The sequence below is a fragment of the Amphiura filiformis genome, chromosome 8, assembly GCF_039555335.1.
Source record: "Amphiura filiformis chromosome 8, Afil_fr2py, whole genome shotgun sequence".
Classification (NCBI taxonomy): Eukaryota; Metazoa; Echinodermata; class Ophiuroidea; order Amphilepidida; family Amphiuridae; genus Amphiura; species Amphiura filiformis.
In genome coordinates this window covers 64,632,488-64,639,932 of record NC_092635.1, presented here as the reverse complement: position 1 = coordinate 64,639,932, position 7,445 = coordinate 64,632,488, and positions in this window count along the sequence as shown.

Sequence of the window (7,445 nt, the reverse complement as noted above, 5' to 3'; positions counted from 1 at the left end):
ATAGGCATATATAATACAATTTTGATAACAAAATTGAGGCAAGCCATCATGTGAATAAGGTTGATGGTAGGAATGTGGCTGTTCTCGGATTGTGTCCTGTACGCTATTCTTAGTTTGTCAAGCTGCCATTCACGATAGAGGAGTCAGTAAATTCAAGTAACCATATTGTGGTCCAGGCATGGCCTCCAGTCAGTGAACCCCATTTTAGAATTTTAAGTCATACCTTCATAATATCAGGTTTGCTGGTGATCAATGCTGGTGAGACTTCACTGAAGAGTGGCTCAAGGAGCTATTGGAAGACTTCCATTTTTTTGACATAGAAGGTTTCAAGAAAAATTGCGACGGGTACATCAAGGTATGTAGTGACCATGCTCAAGAGAGAGATTGAAAGAATTTGGCTAGTACTCTTTCAAGTACCTTGTTCTACGAACTTATTGAGCACCCCTCGTAGCTACCTACTGCTGATATTGATGTTGATAAATAAGCTTTCAATTGTTCATTGGCTCTAATGTAGCCATCTACTGCGGATATTGGTCTTGAAGAAGTAGCTTCATATTGCCGATTGCTGCTGGGTTAGCTATCTACTGCTGATATTGGTGTTGATGAAGTAGCTTCCAATTGCTGAGTGTTGTTGATGAAGTAGCTTTCAGCCTTATTGTTCATTGGCTCTAAGCTAGCTATCTACTGCTGATATTGGTGTTGATAGTTTTAGCTTCATGGCATTTCAAGATATGCCCATTTAAGACCAAATGGTTAGTCAGTTAGTAAGCTAGTAACATTCACTAAATACTGTTCCCGCTATGAAGTCCACCAAAAATTGGAACTGAGACTGAGCTGTTGTATCTTTTGAACAAATTTTATTCACTTATCGCTGGCTTCAGAAACAGGTAAGTTTAAGGTTTAAAAAAAGAAATCTCTATTTACATATACTACAACATTTAAAAAACAAAATCATGGAATGAAAGGAAAGGTTAAAAAAACATCGTACTCATGGTCTAGGTGGCCGTATTGGGCTCTTCCATTTAAAATTCACACTACCCCTGTGGAAGATTTTGGAAATATCTTCCACAGGGGGAGTATGTTTTTCAAATGTAATTGGTCATTTTGAAACTCATACTCCCCCTGTATTATGGCTTTACCTATATCTTCCACAACTGGAGTGAGTATTTCAAATGGAAGTTACCCAATTGTCTATTCTATTTGAAACTTATACTCCCTCTGTGGAAGACTTTAGCTAAATCTTCCACAGGGGTAGTGTGGATTTTAAATGGAATAGCCCATTTTCTTCCTAGTCAACATTTGCATTTGGAACACATAATCAAGAGGGAAATAAGTTCATTATTGATTGCAGATTATATAGAGGTGTACTGTGCATGCGCTTTATTCTGTATTCAATAAGTATATGATGAATAACCAACTCGTGTAGTAGTGGTACATAATCTGCACTGTTTAGGAATAGATATTGGGTTCAATTCTTAATTCTGTAGTTACTCAAATTTGTACTACCACCTTTCTAACAGAGACCCTGATTGGTTGATTACATGATTTAATCATCAGAGTAACCCAATCAAAATAGAGCTTTTAGATCTCTCTGTAATTTTAAGCTTAATCCCCTACTAACTATTCTTACCATAGCTCTGATTGACTCAATACATGATATACTGCTATTTGTAACTTATCAAAATAGTTGTTAGGAGGCCAGCTGCTAGTGCCCATGGAGTTAATAGCGACAAAATTAACATTATTGACACCCCAGGTTGACATACACCGTGGCATCTAGCTTCATGTGTGATGATGCAAATGTTGACAAGGAAACAAATACTGCATCCAGGCGACGATTGTCCAATCCCAATCATAACAAAGTAATAGTTAACATAATGTTCAGTTAAATGGGCTATGCCAGTTGAAATCCATATACCAGCCTTTGGAAGACATGGCCTTAATCTCCCACACAGGGAGGGTGAATTTCAAATGGGGTTACCTGAATGGATGGCTCCATTTGAAATCTACACTCCCTGTGTGGGAGATTAATGTCATGTCTTCCATAGGGGGCGTATGGATTTCAACTGGAATAGCCCAATTGTAATTTCTCACCTGTTCCCATAAAACCTGGAACATGTCAACAAACCTAATAAGGCCTTCACTCCTCAATAGACTTGGAGCAACTTAACCCCATGAGAACTACCTGCCGATTGGCCACAAAGAAGTTTTCATTATCAATTGGCCCAATCAGCAACACTGTTAGAATAATTTCACCACGCAAACAAATTGGGGTGAATTATTTGCAAAGCTCCATGCTGATTGGTGATTAAATTGAAAATATCACATAATTGACCAATCAGAGGCAGAGATAGATCGGCACGTAGTGCTCAGGAGGTTAAACGAATATTGGTTGTCACCCCATCTAATCCTAACCCTAAACTTAACACTAACTCTAATCTTAACACTAAATCTAACCCAAATCCTACCCCTAATAATATCTTGGGATAGCGGCAGTTATTCTTAAGCTCACCAAAATCCAAACTATTTTTAATTTTGACTGTTTTTATGTGTTAATACTTTGTTTAACTTATAATAATTGGCAAAAATTATTAGGTTTTTGCTACTGTATGCATCAATAGAGTCCCAACTTAGGTACAACATCTTTTTGGTCCTATAGCGCTATCGGAACCCGAAGAGGTACCAATGGCACTTTTTATCGTACCCTGAACATTTGTACAGTGCATCCGTTTTTTATTTAGATGAAAAACAATAACACTATGCAACTGTTAATTATTATGCTTGCTACAATGTATTACATCTCCAGGGAGTGATGTTAAGAGTAATCGGTACCTAACCAGGCACCGATAGTTCTATAGGACCAAATTGGATGTGGTGCCTTGCGCTTGTGTAAATCAACTTAAGCGTGCACCAGAATAAAGCTGTGCCTAACTGTGCAATGCACACCATTCTAGTGATTCTATATCAATCCATGATGTTATGAGTCTGTCTGTCAAACAAAGTATAGGGGTGGTAGTTGTGGTACCTGTACTTCAAATGAAAGTATTTCAGAAAAAAAAGATTAACCAATAACTGCCTCCTGGAATTTATTTCCCCAGTATTGTTTTGGTAAATTATCACATCTTTTAAGATTAATATTAAAACATTAATTTTACAAAAACAAACTTGGATATTGTTTAAATCTTATTTACTAAATGTAATTTAAATCATTCTCAGCCAAGGTGGAATAATCGGTACACTTGTAGCTCCACGATAAACACCGTTCAAAAGATTGCATGCACATGCCTTGTACTGCGTGCACACTTACATGGACACAGGTTTGTCAAAAACTACTTAAAATACCTGTAATCTTTACAGTTATGTCAAAAATATCAAAAAGCCGTGTTCCTGGTTTTGTGGGATTGGGTCACATCAGAGAAGATAGCTTACACTTCCCATAATGCATTTCTTCCCTGTACTGATTTGTTATCCGGTGCAACATGGGTAGGTAGTGACAAAAATGCCTCAATTGCAAGAGCAGAATGAGCTCTGTTAATTGTGACACGATCTGGTCCATGGGGGCCCAAGGCGGCAAATTTGAAACTGCTATACAGGTAAAAATATGGAGTAAAAAACAATAAAATACTTAAGAAAATAGACATCAAAAAATTTCATAACTTTAGAACCAAGTATGCTAGACCTTTGATGTTTTCAGAATATGATAGCCTGATGTTTGTATAATTACTGCTATTTAAAAAAATGCCACCTTTAGCCCCCATGGACCAGATCATGTCACAATTGAGGTATTTTTTGTCACTATCAACCCATGTTGCACTGAATAGCTAATCAGTAGAGGTATGCATTGTAGGAAGTGTACGATACATCAAGGGGTGTGAAATCTCCTCTTTTAATTAAGCTGAATTCCTCTTTCTTGGAAATTTCTTTGAGAAATTTTTTTAGCTTTTTCTTTTTCATTTTCAGCCCTTTTTGAGCATATTTCAGTGCTTTTCCTCTTTTTCCCTCTTTTTTGAACAAAGTTCCTCTTTTTTTCAATAGAGGTCACTCACCCCCTGATACATGTATCTTCTCTGCAGTCACATTTAATACAAACATGGGACAGCTAATAAAACAGCAATACCATTGGTGGACACAATGAAATTTAACAAAACAAAACATGATGTCATTTGGCAATTTTTGAAAATAAAAATATTTCATCATTAAAACATGTGAACTAAAACCTTTCATTTGACCCAAATAAACCAGCCTGCGATATTCCAACGTCAGTTGTATCCAATCGACTGTAAACAACAGTTAACAATAAAGTTTTTTCAAAACTTTATTCAGAATCAGACTTTTGAAAAGAATGTCATTTCAAGCATGTGCATATTATCAAAATTTGGCAATTTCTTTCATTTTGCAAAATAACATGTTCACCTAGTTTTTTTAAAAACTTAGTTTAAAAAACAAAATAATGATGTTGGATATTAATTTATTCCATTAAGATATCAAATGGCTTCATCAGAAATTGTAAGTATTCAATTCATTTTGTTAACAACGAGATTTGTGAAAGGAGCGAAGAACTTCTTTTCTTCTAACTTCATTTACAATAAATTATCTTATTTGGAAAGAATTGTTTTAAGGGGGCTGTGCAATAATGGGTACCCCCACCTCTTTTTAACTTGCCAAAAAGTTTTGCCTTAATTAGTCTCACCTATAATTTCCAACTGGGGGTGCACATAATTATTGCACCACCCCTAAACAATCAACATCAGATTAAGGGGGTACTACACCCCTGCCCAATTTTGTCCCTATTTTTGCATTTTTCTCAAAAATTTTAGAACAATGGTGACAAGTAAGATATGTATATTATAGGGGCAAGGACTACAACTACTGAACTGAAAATTCAGCAACTCAAAGCAAGTAGTTATTGATTTATTGACCAAATATTTGTTTTCCCTCATTTTTGACTGTAACTCCACAACTGTTGTCTGTGCTGAAATAAAATTTCCAGTGCAGTAGTTGTAGTCCTTGCCCCTATAATATACATAATCTTACTTGTCCCCAATGCGCTCTAAATTTTGAGAAAAATGCAAAAATAGGCACAAAATTGGGCAGGGGTGTAGTACCCCCTTAAACCTTCTGTTGAAAAGCAGAGCTGGGAAAAAAGTTTTATTTCCTGGATGGTAAGTTAAACTTCACTCCAGGATAGCAACATTTTTCATAATTTCTTATTTATTTCTTACATAGGGAAACCAAATTTCTCTCCAAATTCCAAAGTTAATTTCCAAATTCCAAAATTTTGTTCCAAATTCCAAAAAATTCCCTCCAAATTTCAATACGTATCTCGTAATTTCTCTCCAAATTCAAACTAACAAAAAAACCTCCAAATGCCCTGGGAATTATTAGCTTCCTAGATTCACAATTGTTTCCATGCTGGCTAGAAAGGACACTCGGGCTCTCAAAGCATTCTTCAGAATGTTGTAATTATAATCTACTGGACTTCAAAGTTCTTTGAAGGCTAAACATTTCAGATATTATCAATACTTTTTATAACATCCTAAAATCAAACATTTACCACACACTTTAAAGTGGTACAACACCCCTTGAAAAACTTGTGACTATTTTTGCATTTTTCTCAAAAAATAATAAGACACTGGTAACAAAAGTTAAGTATATCATTGGGGCAAGGAGGAATCCAGTTACTACACTGGAATTTCAGTGACTCAAGACAAGCGGTATGTTACAGGGTGTCCCAAAAAAAAGAGGCCCCACATTGCGCCTCTTTTCTCCTATTTCTGAAAAGTTGATCAAATATATTTTGGTATGTAAAGAAACCTTCAATCGTTAGCTTTAATAAACCAAAACAATTATTTCAATCGGCTCATAACTTTTGAAGATATGTCCTTTTAAAGAAATGTATCCGTTTTTCACTCTGTCCACGGAGGAGGTTTGGCTACTTCAAAGATTGGAAAGTGCATATACCATGCATGAATATAAAACATTCCTCGATGATAACTTTATAAAATAACAACTTTATTTAAGGAATGGGCTTTACCGGTGGGCTTATGGGTTATGGATTTTGTTAAGTGTCATTAATTTGGGCGAAATTGATGTGGGATGGGACTTCTTTTGCTATACTTGCAATTACTTATGTTTTTCTCGTTTCTTGCTTTCTTTTTATTGACAACATAAGTCATTTCTCTTTTTTGTTTTTAATGTAGCCCTGAAAAGGGCTGTTTAGTTTGTCTTTGGTTCTTTTGAAGTGAGTTTACTGTGCTGCTCTGCCCTCTACCTGGTTGCCTCCGTGGATTTAATACAGGTTTCAGCCCTAGTTCTCATTGCATTAATTGCGTATGCATCATCCTTAAGGCCTTGTGCGCCGGATACTTGCAAATGCAGCAGTAATATGGGGTTGCGAAGATGTTTGAAGCTAGCTGGTGATCCTCGCTTATAGTGAATGCTTTCCCAAGACTAATGCTATTATCTATCCATGTCATTAACCGTGTGTTTCGTTTAAATCTTTGATGTAGCCAAACCCCATCCGTGGACAGAGTGAAAAACGGGTACATTTCTTAAAGAGGGCATATCTTCAAAAATTGTGAGTCGATTGAAAGAATTGTTTTGGTTTATTAAAGCTAACGATTTAGGGTTTCTTTACATACCAAAATATATTTGATCAACGTTTCAGAAATAGGAGAAAAAGAGGGCGCAATGTGGGGCCTCTTTTTTTTGGGACACCCTGTATTTATGATAAGAAAAGGGGTACCACTAGAATGTACCTCATTTCTTAACATATATATAATAAACCACTTGTCCTGAATCACTGAAATTTCAGTGAAGTAATTGGATTCCTTGCCCCTATAATATACATAACCTTTGTTACCAGTGTGTAGTTATTTTTTGAGAAAAATGCAAAATTAGTCAAAAAATTTATCAGGGGGTGTAGTACCACCTTAACTGACACAGGGATCTGGCTGCTGATTTTAGGTCATTTCACTTCCAAAGGGCTCCTCTTCACTGCCGTATAACGTCAACACAACGTTTCTCCAATCACTGTGCAATCTGCCAAACACACATCATCTTTAAAATATCACGCACCCACAATTTCTTAATGGCCCTTACCAATTTGAAAGTTACCTTATATTTTCTCCTTTGTTTGCACCACCTGGTTGTGCATGCCGTTTTATAACGCTATCATTTCATAAAAATATTCCCATACTGTATACGCTGTTATATTTGCGTGCAGAATTTTTTGTGATTTTAAGATTTTTGGAAATCTAATGCTGGTTTCATACTTTGCTGCCGCTTGCAACTCTGACAACAATTTTGCTTCACAGCGCAGTTGCACCAGAAACAATAGCAGTGGCCGGCGGTAAGCCGATATATCGATCACTCCACCGCTTTGCTCAGGAGATCGCTAGGAGTTGAATTCAAGTCAGGAGCAGCGACGCTCCGACATGTGTGTA